The following is a 17,684-nucleotide window of genomic DNA, read 5'->3' as shown; positions in this document are numbered from 1 at the left end:
GTTGTACCACATCAGCTGCGAAGGGTGTGAAGCCTGTGCCCACCCAGCTCTGAGCAAAGCGTCGAGTCATTTGGCTAACACCTGGGTGCCCTGTGGAGTGTATTTGCAGTGCCAGGTAGGGCATTAGTAGCTTGGGACAGGCGGGTCTGCCTGTACGCTGGCACCTCCAGGTCCCATCCTTCTGCAGCCCCACATTGCGTTCCATCCAGGTCCATTTCTCAATCTTTGGGGCCTGGGCCTGGAGCTCGCTGAGCTGTTCCGTCCGGAGTGCCTGTATGTTCACTGTGCAAACTGAAATAATCTGAAGAGGTTTTTCTATAGACCACTCCCCCCATTGCCCCAGGGCAGCTTGACGTGCTGTCCAGTCTGCCAGCTTATTGCCCCTGGCCTCGGGAGTGTCCTCTCTGGGACTAGGGTGTGTTCGGATTGCCTGGGCCCGATCTTCTGTCAATTCCCTTTTTCCCTGACTAATCTTCTGTCCCAAGTAAATTACGGTGTCTAGGCATAACTGTGCTTTTCTATAACTAGCCTTGTGTCCTTTTTTAACCAAATGGTCGAGAATAATTTGGAGGTCCTTCTTGTGGGTTTCCTCGTCAGGAGACGCGATTAAAATATCATCCACATATTGGATAACGGCGGAGGACACTTGAGGCAGCTCCCGGAGATGCCTCCGAAGTGCCATGTGATACACGGTGGGGCTGTTATGAAACCCCTGTGGTAACCTGGTCCAAGTATATTGTTCTCCATCTACAACAAAAGCGAACCAATCTTGTACCTCTGGGTGTAGAGGAACAGACCAGAACCCATTAGCCATGTCAATTACTGAAAACACCAGGTGTTCAGGGGTCAGTAGTTGAAAAGAGGGGTCTGCTACCAAGGGGGTGAGACGGTTGATGTGTTGATTAGCTTTTGAGTAATCAACCGTGAATCGCCATGCTCTGCTGGCTTTCTTTACGGGCCATATTGGATTGTTGCTTGTACTATGTGTTTTTTGTACAATGCCTTGAGTCAATAGTTTTTGTATTACTAGTCGAACCCCTTCCTCCGCCTCTTTGTTGATTTTATATGGCTTTGTGTATGGCGGGGATTTCCCAGTAAATGTGGCGGGTTCCATATCCAGAAGCACGCATTCGTCCTTATCCATAGTCCAAATTGAATGCCCTTTTAGTTCCTCTTTTTGGAGGGACCAGATGTTTACCTCCACCCTCTCCTCATGTACGGTTAATGTAAACCCTTGTAGGTACAGTATTTCAGAGCATCCCATCCCAACAGATCTGGGGTAGGTCCTACCCACATGACAGCGTTAAATGTTACCTCCCCATCTCCTAGTCTAATCTTGAGTTTTTGAGTTTCTCTGAGTGTTATTCGATTGCCCCCTACACCAGTGGCCTCCAGCTCCCTCCCTGTGAACATGACACCACACCGTTTGGCTGACTGTTCAGATAAACAAGATACAAGTGACATTTGAATCCCATTAATCGTGCATTGTAATTTGAGCTCTTTTTCACTCAGCTCCTGAGATAGGCGTAGGGAGGCCACTAGGGGGAGTCCTAGTTTAAAAGATCCCTGATAGCGCGTTTGTCTGCTTCGCTCAAATCCTGTAATTGTGACAACAGGCTTTTGTGCCCCTCTCGATTTGAGGGATTGAAAGGGGGATCGCGGTATCTTCCAATCCTGGCTTCACTGGCTAATCGCTTTTTGCAATTCTTTTGCCAATGTCCGAAATTTTTACAATAATGGCACCGAGTTGTAATTTCGCCTTTTGGACTTAGTCGGGTGTCAGGGCCAGCTCCACCCTTCAGTATGGGGGGTGTCCACCCTGTTTGTATTGCCCGCACCTTAGCATACATATTTCTCTCGATTTGCCATGCCATTTTAACTATTTCCTCAAACTGTTTGTTCGTATCCTGCCCTATTTCGGGTTCTTTTAACTGAAGGGCTTTGGCTATATCAGGCTTAAGACCGCCCAAATAAATTTGTTTAATCACAGCAGAGGCGTCGCTATTCACATCATCTTAGTCACTTAGTCCTGAGCATTCCAGCCAGAGTGTGACGAAGCGGTCAGTGAAGTCAGCCACATCCTCGCTTTCTTTTTGCTGACACGCAGATATCTTTTTCCAATCTGTCTTTGGTGGATAATTTTGTTTAAGCCATCGCCAAACCCATTCCCATCGCCCTCCCCTGCCGTTATCCTCACACAATTGTTTAAGTTCTCCGACACGTTTTTCCCCTGTCCTTCTGAGGATCATAGCGGCAGTCAGGGGGGAGAAACCATAAGTATCTTTTAATTCCTGAAGCGCACTCCAGGTTCGCTGCATCCCTAATTTTGGGTGCGGTACTTCTCTAGCCCACCGGTCAATATCCTCCGGTTTTGGATTTGATCGTATTGGGGGTTCAGGGAAGGTAGGTGCGAGAACGGACCCCCTCGGCGGGGTGCAAGACGGAGTTAGAGTGGCGCTGTCATCAACGGCGCCAGCCCCTGCTACATCAAGTCCTTTCCCACTTCGAGTGAGAGTACAGATCTGAGGGCGCCCTCCCCCTAACAGGGGAGACCCTGATCCGTCTTTATCACACTCATACCAAGTGTTATCCCAATCAGTCCCCCCTTCTCCATATGGCCACTGTGGGAATTGATCCCAATTATTTTCGTTTCCTGCCTGTTTGTTCCCCTGTGGGAGAGCAGGATATAACTTAGTCGCCGGCTGTAGCACATTAACCAGTGCAGCGTGACCAGGAGCTAATTCCTTCTTTAGTTTCTCATTCTCCTGTACTGCCTCTTTTAGCTTTTTTTCTAGTTCCTCTTTTGCCGCGAATAAATTATCTTTCCTCTTATTTAACGCTTTTATTTTTTCTGTGAACTCCTTCTCTTTTTTATCCCATTCTGATTTCTCCTTCATGCTAATCTGCCACCTCAGGTGTCGGCCGATCACCAGGGCTGCAGCTAAATCTTTGTTTTTGTTCCAATGTTCATACGCTTTTTTACAGGCATCTTCGCCCCAAACTCCTTCTGACAGACTCAGCTTCTTCCTATATTTTTCTTCCCTTTCAGTTAACTTACACTTTTCTGATATGTAATCAGATACTTCCACCACTTTCTCAAACACCCAATTAGCACACATGTTTGGTTTCTTTAAGATTTACTTTTGTCGTGTGTGAGGTAACAGCTCATTCAATAGGGGGATGTTTTCACTTGGAAAAACCTGTGCATTACGGCACTCATTCAGCTAAGGGCGTCTGTTACCTCCAGATCTAAATGCCTCTCAGAGACTTTAGAGAGGACTTACACCACACTGTTCACAGGTAAGGAACAAGACCTCGAAAACCCCCTTTCTTGATCAGTAATTCACCATTCCCAAAACGCCAGCATCGCTGCTTTTGCCCCGGGGTGGACTTACGCACTGAGCTCAATCAGGGCGATTCTCGGGTCTCAACATCCTTTAAATCTTGCTACTTAATGCTTTGCTCTTTTATTATGAGGTGTGTTTATGTCAGTGTCGTGTGTGTGTATATGTATTCACAAACAAGGAAAACACCAAAATCATACATACATACATATGTATCTCTTCTACTCCTGTTCCCTTTAAAACAAAAAACCACGCCACGCCAATCCGTGCACGATCAAGGCGTAGCTAATCTCAGGATCCCGGGCGCAATTAAGGCCCACACCAGTCCTGAATTACGTGCATTTAATGCACCACTTGCTCTAGAACCCCGGGCGCAATTAAGGTCCACACCGATCCTGAGCCTCAGAACTCCGGGCGCAATTAAGGCCCAAACCAGTTCTGACCTTCAGAACTCCGGGCGCAATTAAGGCCCACACCAGTCCTGAACTTCGCGGTAAGGGTCCAAAACCCATTCAAAAACTCCACGCGCAATTAAGGCATACACCAGCTTCGAACGCCTGTACACAATACCGCAGACCGCCTGCCAGACTAAATTCTGGGCTTACAGCAAACAACCCATTACATACACCGGTGTCTTCCCCGGGCCAGAGGAATTCTGGAACTCACGTTTACTCTGTCATCTCGGGCGATTCTCGCAGGGAGCAGAGACTTCCCAATCGGTCAGAGAGAGTCGGGACTTTTAAATAAAAGAGGAGTCCTTACCTCTTAGTAATGTGCGCGCTGACCGTCTCTCCTGCCGATGGGAAGTTCCGCGCCTTCTGGAGCATCCGCCGACTACGCCAAATTTGTTGTAACAGAACGAATAAGGTTCTTGATCCCGAGATGAAGTATAACAGATGAGTTTATTGCATGCAAGGAACAATAAAGCCGAAGTCTTGTTTCCCGCAAGAAACAACAAAACCGAAGTATTGTTCCCCGTACTGTTACAAACTTTTGGGTTATATAGTGTCTTCTTCTCCATTTCTGACGTCACTCGGTCTGATGGTAAAGAGGGGGGTTCATGGAATTTGGCCAGTTTACGATGTTCTGGACAAATGGTCAGTTTAAGATTACACCCAGGGGGGTTCCTAGCTTGCATCTGCAATCCTTATCAGTTAACCCCCTTTTGTCACGATTATAGTCCCCCCTCCTTAAGGGTGCTCCAGCCCTTTCACGTGAGACTTTATTCTGTGCACCTGTTTCCTATTCCCAGCCCACCTTAAAAGCCAGGCGCTGACGCTCATCCGGGCTCTGCATCTGATTTCCGTATCGTGCGAGTCCGGGACCTGGAAGCACCTGGTCCCGTTAAGGTTTTAACCTCTGTTCCCGTTCCTGTTCCCTGTCTGCCGGTTCCGACCCGGCCTTCGTGGTTTTAACTTCGTGTTTTGATGGATCTCCTGGTTTTGGACTTTCTCGTGTGTTTTTGGATACTCTAAGGATTACTCTTTGGGATTGTTCGCCTCGGCCACACCTCCCCCGTGCACCAGCGCACCTTGGACACGCCCCCCTGTCTTCAGCCCCGTATTCCTGCATGACGTTTCCCCAGTGTTTCCCCACTTCGTCGGATTGTGTCGTCCGCATAGGGTCCGGAAAGAACTGTTCGTTACACCTTTCCTGCCATAAACCCCAGCTTGTGACTTAGAAGTCTAAACCCCATACAGAAAGGATTAAATTCAAACCCCCGTCTTCACATCTTTCTTCAAAATCAATGATAAGTAAATTAAAATCATCTGCACAAACAGCCAATGACTGTTTAGTAATTCTAAACTATATTATAAATGATATGTTAAGGAGCAGGATTGTTGTACTGGCAGCCAATCACTGGCTATGTTTATAACCAAATGTGTGACATAAATTACAGTACAATGTACTGTATCATAGCATCCAAATCTGTAATTTTAATAAAGTATTCATAATATCTTTGCAAGCTGTTAAAATAATCACAAAAGTAATTTATCAGCTGTTTTTTGTGCACAAATAAATCCCAGTGTGCAAAGAGTGAACAGAACCCTAGGCCAGAGGCCAACAAGCAAACAATTCAACACTACATAAAAAGTATCTTATTAATTGTCTGTTTTTCTGCTTTGACCAGATATCCTATTGTGTCCTGGCAGATGTCTTTCTGTCCATGCTTTTCCACCTGCCAGATTGATCACACCATGGAGAACTAATTGGCTCCTGAGAGGTTTTTACCTAGTTTTTCACTTTTAGAAAATGCTGGCCAAAAATTCATAGGAGGAAGCCTAGGGAAGGCTAGTTTCAGGATGAATTTCATGAAAACATTTGCAGACTTAGTTTTTTTTTTTCATAAGTCTTGTTTTATCTCTGCGGAGTTTGTCATTTTAATTCAGTTCAAGCTTGGGGACAAATCTGTTTTACAGCACAGTCCATATGACAATAAAAACAAGGAAGACAAATACTACCAACAGAGAAGACAATAGTATACAATAGTGCGACAGGAGATAAGAGAGTTACTTTACATTGTCTGAGAGAGATATTGCAGATATTGGGATGAAAGATTTCCTGAGTCTGTTACTTTTACACTTTGGGACACAGAGTTGTCTCCCAGATGGGAGTAGTGTAAATTCACAATAGAGGGAGTGAGACACACACTCCATAATGTTCTTGTCCATCTAGACAACCTTTTTTGTAGTACGTGAGAGAGTTAAGACACTTTCAATAAACAATAGAAAAGTGTTAAAATAGCTCTATCTACTCTCAAATAGTTGAGTTTCTTAAGAAACAAGAATGTTTCTGTTGGCTTTTTTATCATTTATGTCTCAACATTTATCCTTGTAATTTACAGATTGTGATTTCAACCTTAAGCTTGGAATATAGCAGTTTATGCTGTAATACAGCAGCATTGGCAGTAGAACTGCTGCTTATTTTATATCTAAGTGGTTTAATTCCTCATCTCTAAAGCTGATAGTGAAGAGCCCCTGTCTTGCCGACCTCCCTGACAGGCCTGAGCTCCTGCTTCACCCTTGTACTTTTGCCATCGCCACTTGCTTGTGCAGTAAACTATTTATCTAGACTGGAGTCGGGTGCACACCTGCTCCAGACTCTATTACTTACCAGTAGCTATGGTTGCCATCTTGGGCAGGGAAAGATCTCCATACATTTCAGGAACGCACTGCTGCTTATTTAATTAAAGCACATTTCATCCCCTTCTACAATGAAACCAAGGTGGATCAAAAAACAAGAAAAGTGTGCTGCTGTCACGATTGTAATCTCTCCCACTTAAAGGCCCTCCGGCTCATTCACATTTTAGTTGATTTTGTGCACCTTTGTCTTGTTCGTCTTGGATGGATCACTTGGCTCTGGACTTTTGCCTGCACTGGTTTCCCTTTGGACTCCCTTTTGGACTGTTTGCCTGGACCATGCCCCCCTGAGCACATTCGTCACGCCCCCCCTGTTTTGTCTATCTGCCCAGTTCCTCATCTGCTCCCCATGTCTGTTCACTCCCTTCCGGATTGTGCTGTCTGCATAGGGTCCTGAAAGACGTACCGTAACAGTTGCATTGATAGTTTGTGTATTTTTTTTCCTTTTTTTCCACTTGACAGTGGCATGGTAGCTTGGTGACTATTACCTTAAATGTATAACTTATATACAAGTCTTCCGGGTCTAGGCCTGGAGCATTTTTGTGGTGAATTTTGCAAGACTTCCCACCTCACAAAGACAGTGGGGGTAGGTTTGATTGGGTGCACCAAAGTGCCTTCCCAGGCTGTGACCCTGTTCCCATGGTTTCCCATGATTCATGATATGAAAAGATGTACAGTATCCCAGTCAAAGGGGCACACATGATAGATAGCATTAAGTGTGCATTATTAGTTCATTAATTCCCTCATCTAAATACAGTAAATAAGGCTTCTTATGGTGCACTCAGTCTTGGGTTAGGGGGAATAAGTTGTGCTAAGATACCATAAAGAGCTCTGGCCTAAAATTGACATAAACATGATAAAGGGCAAGAGATACATGTCGAAGATCTTGAATCAGAGCTACATTCTGTAGGATTCTGTAGTTCCATTCACTTGGATCTAACATGTTGAGTTTATGGACTTTAGACCTCAATAACTGCACTGTATTATTACTTAAAGATATAGAACTGTTTAATAAGGATTTCATGAGTCATGAGTGATATATTTCTTCTACCCTGTGAGAGAATTTCTATACTCCACTGTACACACAACTACACATGTATCCCAAAATCTTTTTAACATGCGAGCAGGCTGTCCTGAGGACTAAGATGTAACGCATGCATGGATTTCTGTGTTCCAAAGAGTAGAAAATACAGTCAACCAACTGCTCTTCTTAAGTCTAGACCGAACCTCAACTTCACGTGCTTTAAGCATTATCATTATTTCAACAGCAAATAAGAACAATCTCCTTCCTGATTTCTGGAACAAATGTAACACATGTGGCTGGACAGACTTGTACTACCATTCGTGGCTCAATTCCAATCAAAATAATTCCAACAAGCATCATACACAACTAAGGACTGAGTTGTTGATGTGGAGATCTAAAATAAAAGGGACATTGTACAGTCAGTTACTCATATTCATAAAACATTCAGAACTTCTTTTAAACATCACAAAGAAGGTTTAAAATGTTACAAACACTCTAAAACGACTTCAAGAATGCCTTTTAAAAAATTGTAAATAAATAAGTTGACTATTTTCAGGACTAGATTTTCCATGGTGGAAAACAATGGTCCAAGTGCCCATCTAATTAATATAATTTACTGTGAAAATGGCAGCCTGCCTGTACCTGTTTATCATTTCATTTAACTTGTGTCCATTCATCTGCTTTATCCAAAACAGGGATGCAGGAGAGCTGGAGCCTAGCCCAGCAAGCAAAAGGCACAAGACAGGGCACACCCTGGAGGAGACAAGTCTATCACAGGCAGGGCAGGCCCTTGGCTTAGGAAGGCTCAGCAACTGCCTAGGGCCCCGACGCCACCAGGGGCCCCCCTCAATGTGCAACAGAACATATGTTTTTAATTGACACATTCAAATATGAATCAGAAATTCCTTCCAGTAGCTCTTTCAGTTGCTGCTGTGCTAATCTAGGCTGTTAACGTTTGTTAGTTATAAATTATGATACTATTAGCTGTGAATGTCTTGGTTTATTTCACTGTTAATATATAGTAGTAAATGACTCTCATCATCACTGTAAGATTACAATATCAGTGTGGTTTCAGGAGCTACTACACCGATGTTGTTCATTAAATTTCAGAAAGTAGAAAATTATATAATGGAACAAATAATAGGTTTATTTCATTCTGAAAAGAGAAGAAAGAAAACAACATTTCAGCTGTGGAGTCTTCTGCAGGTGTGAGGTGGGTCACACCTGTTCTCTTTTCAACATGGAATAAACCTATTACTTGTTCCTTTGCAGCCTATGCATGCTGATGCAGCTACCCACCTGGAAAATTATATAATGATCTTTTTTTTTAATTATATCTAATGCATATATAATGAAACAATGCAAGTGAACTTTTACTTGTGTGCAAATTATGTTGTAAAACAAAATCATGTCGTTCCAAATGGTAAATGCACATTGTCCTTCAAAAGGACTTACCGTATATCAGGAGCTGAGAAAAGGAAGCACAGAAAAAAAGAGCAGGATAAGCAGTCTCAAAACAGAGGTATACAAAATCAAGTCACTGTAATAATGCATTTGTATTTCATTTGATTTTGAGCCTGTCAGATCCATGTAATAAGTGAATGGTAGACAAGCCACATTTTCTAGCTAGACACGTAAACTACGTAAGGTATTTTATTAGAAGTTAACAGACTCACCTTTCACAATATTACTTTCCATTTAAAATACATGATATCTTTGCAAAATGTGTGCTCCTTGTTCTTGTTTATAGTGTAAGTTATTTATTGTGTTTTCTTCAAAACTGGTTAAGAAAAGTTTTCTGCTTACAGTATGTAATTGTTATGCCGGGCCCGACAAGGGGTTGAGACGGGCTCGGTGAAAATTAGTCGATGAGCCAAGATATGTGGCGATCAAGGTAATTTATTTGGTGGCAGCACTGAAGAGGATCAACAGAGCTGAAACTAAGAAAACAGCTTGAGCAATAGCTGCGAAGACTTAGAGACTGAAGCAGAGTAAGCAAGTCAATGTCTGAGCCCTGAGGAATGATTCCTCAGGGCTTAAATACTGTGCGAGTTTCCCTAATTGGCCTGATCTCATTGAGGAAGGCCCCATTGAGTCTCCAGCATGTGCGGAATGAGCGATGGCAATTTATGGCACTAATGCAGCAGTGCTGGAGCTCGTTGGGGCATAACAGTGCCCCCTCTCGAAGGAGGGACCTCCGGGCACTGGACCAGGCCTTCTGGGGAACCTCGCATGATATGCCCGGATTAGTCGTAGAGCTGTCAACTGTCTCGCTGGGACCCAGGACCGATCTTCAGCTCCATGCCCCCGCCAATGAACAAGGTATTGTAAACTTACTTGGACCCATCTGGAGTCAAGAATTCCCGTGGCCAGGGTTCTTCCAAATCCTCCAGATGGAGAGTGGGCAACTCACCAGGTATCGCTAGTGCGGGTGCAGGTTTCAGTAGAGAAACATGGAATGCTGTTGAGGTCTTTGAGCTGAGTGTCCTGGGGAGCGCAAGGCGGTAAGTGACAGCATTCACCTGCTCCAAGATTCTAAAAGGGCCGATGTACCGAGGTGCCAGTTTCTTGGAGGGTACCCGCAGTTGGAGCTGTTTAGTGGAGAGCCAGGCCCGCTGCCCGACCCGGAGTGGAGGGTGTTGTCTTTGGCAGCGATTAGCAGTGGCTTCCTGACATCGGCTGGCCCTCCGAAGATTTGCCTGCACAAGTCTTCAGACTCCTTCCAGATCTCTGGTCCTTAGGTCTGCGGCAGGTACTCCAGAGCTGTGGGCAGAAATCTGAAGGAGAGGTGGTTTAAAAAGGGCAGATGTTGCACCCAATCATTCTGAAATGCCGATACGTGGCACCTGAGGTAAGTTTCCAAGTCCTGGTTCGCCCGTTCCATTTGTCTGCGGGTGGTATCCTGGAGGACAGGTCAGTCCTGATTTCCAATGTTCAGCAGAAGGCTCACCAGAATCTGGAGACAAACTGGGGACCTTTGTCCGAGATGTTTTTAGGGAATCCGTGTAGTCGGAAGATCACCTTAATAAAAATGTCAGCCATTTTAGAAGCAGTCGGCAGATGGGGCAGTAGGATAAAATGAGCTGCCTTGGAGAATCAATCCAATACTGTGAGGACGACTGACTGTCTTCGGGGTCTAGGGAGGCCTGTGATGAAATCCACGGACAGGGATTCCCACGGACGCTCTGGGGGTGGGAGGGATTGGAGGAGTCCAGCTGGGGCTTGCCTGGAGTCCTTCGACATCAGGCAGGGAGTGCAGTTGGAGATGAGGGTCTCCATGTCCGTGCGCATTGAAGGCCACCAGAACTTCCGCTGGATGAGTTCCAACGTCCGTTTGACCCCAGGTTGTCCAGCCACTCTAGAAGAGTGCCCACATTTCAGTACCTCTGTCCTGGCCTGTGGAGGTACAAAAACTTTACCTGGTGGAGTTTCAGGAGGAGGGGTGGTGCCACGGAGTGGCTCACAGACAGTCCTTTCCACGTCTAGGATGGTAACTCCAATGACTTTCTCCACCGGGATGATGGTTTTGGGTTGTTCTGGAAGGTGTTCAGGTAGAAAAATTCGAGATGGGGAATTTGCTTTTCCATTCTTACTCCCAGGTCTGTAGGAAATTGAGAAGTCAAAACGCGAGAAGAGTGCCATGCGTGCCCATTGCAGACTTAGCCTCTTGGCTTGGCGAATATACTCAAGATTCTTATGGTCTGTGAACACGAGGAATGGGTATTTAGCACCTTCCAGTAGATGCCTCCACTCCTCCAGTGCCAGCTTTATAGCCAGGAGCTCTCCATTGCCAATGTCAATTCTTTTCGGTTGGTGTGAGCTTTCTGGAAAAAAAAAAGGCACAGGGATGCAATTTTGGGGGCGAGCCAACCCGTTGAGAGAGCACCGCACCTACCCTGACTTCAGATACGTCCACCTCAATTTCAAACTGTTGCTCCGGGTCCGGGTGATGCAGAATAGGTGCAGAAATGAATTTTCTTTTGAGTAGTTCGAAGGCTTCTTGAGCCTGGGGGTTCCACTGTCCTTTGTTTGTCCGTTGTCCCCTTCTTCGTCAGGGCAGTAATGGGAGCTATGAGAGAACTGAAATTTTTAATGAAGCATCTGTAGAAATTAGCAAAGCCGAAAAAACTTTGGATCTGTTTCAAGTTACTGGGAGTAGGCCAATTCTGAATTGCTGAGACTTTGGATTGAATTGCTTAGATTCCTGATGGAAAGAGCCGATCTGAAGACTTGATAGTCTGGGATAGTGGGATAGTCTGTCGAAAGATTCGGCCTGACCCAATAGGGGAGCCATCTAGAGCTTGGACCTTAAGGGGAGAATTACAGCGAACTAGAGGAATCTGTAATCTTTTTAAGGTGTCTTCATTAATAAAGTTACCAGCTGCCCCAGAGTCTATAAATGCAGACAGATGCAATTGACCGTCTGCCCAGTGGAGAGAGGCTAGTAACAGAAGTTTATCTGTGACTAGAGGAGACTGAAGGGCTCTGCTCAGCAAGGCTCCTCCCCTTTTTACTGAGCGGACCCCGTTTCCCAATAACTTAGGGCAACTCCTTTTCCAATAGCCCTCCTTTCCACAGTACATGCAAAGTTTACCTCGATATCTTCTTTCTCTTTCCTCCACCGAGAGTCTTGTTTTCCCAATTTGCATGGGCCCTTCCGAGTCTGAAGCCTGCAAGAGTGGAGTCTGAGGCAAGGGAGTTAGAAGTGGTAAGTGAAGGTTTGGTCTCACCCGTTTCAGAGTTTTTTCCGAGTCTTTTTCCCAGAATCAAGCTGAGTTGCAAGTGATATGAGCTCCTCCAGGGAGTCCGGGAGTTCATCCCTTGATCCTTTCAAGGAGGCCATGATAAAAATATGAACACTGGGCCTCTTCATTCCACCTAGTTTCCAAGGCTAGGGTCTGAAATATAATAGCATAATCACTAACAGAGAGGTTGCCCTGTGACAGCTGAAGGAGTTGATGCTCCATCCTTTTTGCATACCCTGGGGGTTGAAAAACTTGAAGCAGCATTTGCATAAAGGCCGAATAATTTTGGCAAACTGGGTCTCCTCGGTACCACAATGCTGTAGCCCATGCCAGAGCTCTTCCCTAAAGGCTAATTGGGAGGCATCACTTGGAAATGCTCAGGGCTGCAGAGACATGGCCATCTCACACTGCGTGATGAAGCCTCGACACTGGTCTGGAGCCCCAGAGAAAGGGCTTGGAGGTTGCAATCTTGGCTCATCCCCTCTTGCAGGAAATGGTGGGAAAGATGGCCACTGACCTGTATCCTGAGACTGAGGCAGCATCTGAGCTGGAATCTGGGGCTGAGGCTGGGAAGCAAATCCCCCTGGGGCAAAAAAGATCCGGGTTCCGAGGTGTGAGTGAGGCCCTGGCATCTGGAAACCTGGAACCTGCTGCTGAGGAAAGGCTGAGACCACCTGAGGTGAGCACTGACTTGTGGGCTGGCTTGGCAACTGGGGAGGCCCAGGGCTTGAGGCAGAGGGTATCGTATCCATGGAAGAGGCAGAAGGAGTTAACTGTGGAGTCTCTGGAAGAATTTCCTGGAGCAGGGTTCTGAGGGATTGTGCTGCATCAGTGGCGATGCGTCCTGATTTCTTTTGCCGCCTCCTGGCTCTAGACTTGGGTGGCTCATACATTCTGGGAGACGGAGACGGAGACGGAGACGGTCAATGTCTGAGCCCTGAGGAATGATGGAATCCTTAAATACTGTGCGAGGTTCATTAATTGGCCTGATAGGCCAGGCCTGATCTCGTTGAGGAAGGCCCCATTGAGTCTCCAGCATGTGCGGATGGAGCTAATGCAGCAGTGCTGGAGCTCATTGGGGCATAACAGTAATTAGTTTAACTAATTTATAACATCTGTTCAAAAAGGCCAGAATGACTATAGAAAGGGCTTTGTACAGTAACTTGAATTACCCCCGAAGTACAGTACATCTGCATCAAACTTACAAAGACTGATTGCAGAGTATGGAGGTGCAGAGTGTGGAAAGCACTAAGTAAAGGTTAACGGCACACTGAAAAGAAGAGGCAACATTTCTGATGAAGACTCAAAGGCGGAAACAAGGTTTCTTCTTTTATCTATTAACTTTTACTGACAGCAGAATGCCTAGCTTTGCTTTAAGCTCTTTTTGGCTATGCAATCTGTCCCTGGTTAATTGTAACAAGACTTAGTAATGTACATCATACCATCTAGCATGTTTATTAAAATACAGCTGTGACTGCACTAATGTATTATCCAGTACCATAACAGGAAGTCAACATGAGTCACTGCCTGAGAGGAGCTAGCTGTCGGTAGTTATGCTCCCTCACACCTGAGAGCTGGCCGCCTCCTTATTAAATGTTTTGGGTCTCTCCAGTAGGTGTACTGTAGGTAGGTGAGAGGACAAATATTTTCATGCTGGCTCTGACAACCCACTGTGCTTCCTGGTATGCTGTGTTTGCATACTCAACAAAAACACATGTGCGCTGAGGGTTTTCCAAGCCAGCCAGAGGTCCAAACCGCAGAATTGGAGAGCTAACAGCAGTGGACTGGCTGTACGAGTAAACAGACAATGAGTGAAAAGAGCCCGCTGAAACAGCCCAGGAAGTTCTTAAGCGGCTAAATAATTCACTCTTTGTTGTTGAGGTTTACACTGTAAAGGCTTTTTTTGCAAGCAGAATAGTAAAATGATTTTGTAGTTTTGCAGAGCTGTAAAAGAACGGTGAAAAAATATTGAATTACTGTTCTTTTAATTAAGATCCAATCCCAGGTATTTCTCATTCAATTCCATTAAAGACTAAAGACATTGCAGGGTGTCAAATGAATTTTCGTTAGAAGGTTTTAAAAGGCGAAAAGTAATGCATCTCTTCCCTATGAATAGTTTTGTCATAAAATAGATTTTTTTTCCCTTTCACATGGATTTGGTTTGAGTAATAAAGATGAAGACATTTTGCAGCGCAGAAGAAGAAATTTGCTAGATCGTGATTTGAGGATTAGATGTCCCATTGATTAGAACATCTCACGTTTTTATTAAGACCCAGACATTGTGAGAGTGATGTAAGTGGTACTGTATGTATGAGAAATTGAACAAGACATGTATTAATTAGACATCAAGACAGCCTACTCCATATTATTATATACTTATGCAGGCCCACTGATCTATCAAAACAGTTATTCAAGATATGATTCACTAGCATGTCAGTCATTGTGTTTAATTGGACATACATTTTACCTGAAAAATGACTTTGGTCTGGAGAAACTGTTGACTTGCAGCATTGGTCATGTGAACAGGTCAAAACCTGTTTCAAAGCTTAGCCTTTTTTATTAATGGGGAGACAACTGTGTTGTGCCTCTTTATCAAAATTATAGGGTTTTCATTTTTTTCTTGTTTTGTTTCTAAAATCAGAGAATAGATTTTTTTAACAAGAGACTTTTATCATAGTTATATCTTAACTGCTCATGATTATGAAAAAAAATTAGCAAACAAGAACACTGTTGTCAGGAAAGTTATTTAACAGTGGAGACATTACAAAATATCCATCGGGATTAGAAAGGCAATAGCTCACCAGGAAATGCAATCATGTTTGCAAAAACATTCAATTTCCTTCTGAGTCACTGCAAACCTTAAACTGACCCTGCATATGTACTCTTATCTAATTGAAATAGCTGATTGTATTTGATAGCAGCAAATTGGACACACTTATTTGTCCCTCCCGTATTTATGCATTTTGAAATACATGAAAATATTACATTAGACACTCAAACATTGCTCACACTGCTACATGTTCCCTATAAATTCCATCGTTATAAACTCTATTCAGTTTTGCTTCTAAATGTATTACAATCTTTGAGGTACAGATCAATAGATTAAAAAATTGCTTATGAAATTTTACAAAATACAAAATCTTGGACTGCAGTGTTATTAAAATATGTTTATTGAAGAATGCTGAAATCACAACCATTTCATCTAATATTAACAGAATTGAAATTAAATAGAGAAAAACTAGTGATGTTCATTGGAATCCATTTTTGGTCTTGTACAATAATGGATTCCAATGAATTGTCAGTACAGCTGACAATTGTGCAATTTCATGCAATATCTCATGAGAGGCATATTTCTCAATACATGACAAACACTATTTTTTCTGAAAATTTTTTAACGTTTTTACTGTGTACATATATAAAAGTCTGCATTGACCAAGTTCTACATAGGTACGAACCTGTACTGGTAAATCCAGTTTACCGATTCTAGTGTGTAGTATTTGTTTTTGCTGAATCTGAGAACGTTGGCTTCATCAGCAGTGTTGTTGGCAGTGTGTCCATCGAGAGTCAGATGCTTGTATTTCATAACCACCTGAAATAGACTATACTCTGCAAATCTCTGGTATTATAGTAGATCGACATGTCTTCAAATAATACAAGAAACAAAGAGATACAGAGAATATTGTTTTAAAATTCACATGGAAGATCAACAAGACAAGGCACTTAAAATATCTGTGAACATGTTCTATTCATTTTTTGAGGATGCTGTACTGTATATACAATAGATTAAAATAACTCAAGGTACTGTGTGCTATTTATTAAGCTTTACACATAAAATACATGGAAGACTACTTACTAACTACTTACTGCTTTTGGTAAGATTATTCAACTAATTTATCACCAAAAGCAAAGGCCAGTATTATTTCTGGAAATTCTTCTAGTGAAGCTTCTAAATATCCTTGTGTCTTTTTGAGGGGCTGTAACATCAGCACATTCTGCACTATAATCACAGCCATGCTTGTGTTATCTTAATTTTCCATGTCTATGAAATAATAGTACAGTATGTCATATTTGCTCTCGTACGGGCCTCCAGGCTCCTAGCTCTTTAGCTGGTCTCAGGGAAGACTGCATAGTTTTATGTTTGTTGCTCTTCTTCTCTCAGGATTTCACCCACCCAGATCTTTCTTTAACACGTCTGTATATCTTCCCTAATCCTCATTCACTAATTAGACACTGGAGCATTCACATGACTCACTCCGTGTCACCCAATCATTATTAACTATGTCACTTAGCCAGGGACGGCTCTGTCTTTATTAATCAATGCTTGGGTTCCTGCCACACCAGCAGCCAGATTGTTGTTCACTTGCATCACACACACTGGCCCCTCTCATCAAATCTGGATCATCCGGAAAACCCTGTGCCTTAGCTGTGTAAAATAGCAAAACCCACTGTACCATACAGCCCAACTGTCTAGTGCTTGTGATGCCACTCATTATATAGTGGAGGGGAGTCCCCATGACCTATAAAGTGCTTTGAGTGTGGTGTCCAAAAAAGTACTGTAAAAGTGTATTATTTACAGATCTATTGTTCACTACATGCCATTTACGGTGTTATTTGCAAATCGCTCACATTCTGTTTTATAAGTACATGTGGCTTTGGACTCAGAGTAACTGAACTTTTTGTGCTACTGAAGGATTAGAGTTTATGGTTTTCTATACTCAAAGATTTGGAGACAGCCTTACTTTGTAACAGAGCTCTTTCCCAGAATCCCTTTCTTTACTGGGCACAGCTCACAGTTCAAGAGGCTCTAACGTCATTCATTTCCATAAACACAGCCGCTTAGTTCCCCAGCTGAATTTAATTCCACCATCCACTGAAACACAGCCAATTCATTTCCTAGATTTACAGTGAGATGAGGTTGTTAAAGATGTATTATTTCCAGATGTTCTTTTGTTAAATCTAAAATAAAATTAAAAAAAAAACGTCTAAGTGAGATCACTGGAAAAATGCAGCAAGCTTAACCAAAGCTGCTCTTCATTCAGTAGAACTTTGATAGAAATTAATCTGTGCTGGCTTTCTGGGAAAAATCTGCCAATTTCCCTCAAGTTTCCAGTGTAGCCCACATCGGCTCCTCTCTTTTGGCTACGAAATGTTAGTAATATATTGTGAATATTACAAATAATAGTTTAAGATGGAATTTAATCTTTGACACATTTGTCTACTTTCATAATTTGCACAGAGTTCTTATTCTGTTTACCACTTTCATAATTTGGAAAGTTCACCACTACTTTTGACCCTGTCCTGCTTATAAAGTTTAGAAAGACAAATTAAAAGACACCTGCTATTATTATTACTATTTTAAAACTGTTTTAAAACTTTCTTTACAAATGTGCTCTAATTCAAGATCTTCTTATTATTTCAGTGTGACGTTTTA

This window comes from Lepisosteus platostomus, chromosome 14 (genome assembly GCF_059453375.1).
Source record: "Lepisosteus platostomus isolate fLepPlt1 chromosome 14, fLepPlt1.hap1, whole genome shotgun sequence".
Taxonomy (NCBI): domain Eukaryota; kingdom Metazoa; phylum Chordata; class Actinopteri; order Semionotiformes; family Lepisosteidae; genus Lepisosteus; species Lepisosteus platostomus.
The sequence above is the reverse complement of the archived record's forward strand: the minus strand, read 5'-3'. Positions refer to the sequence as shown.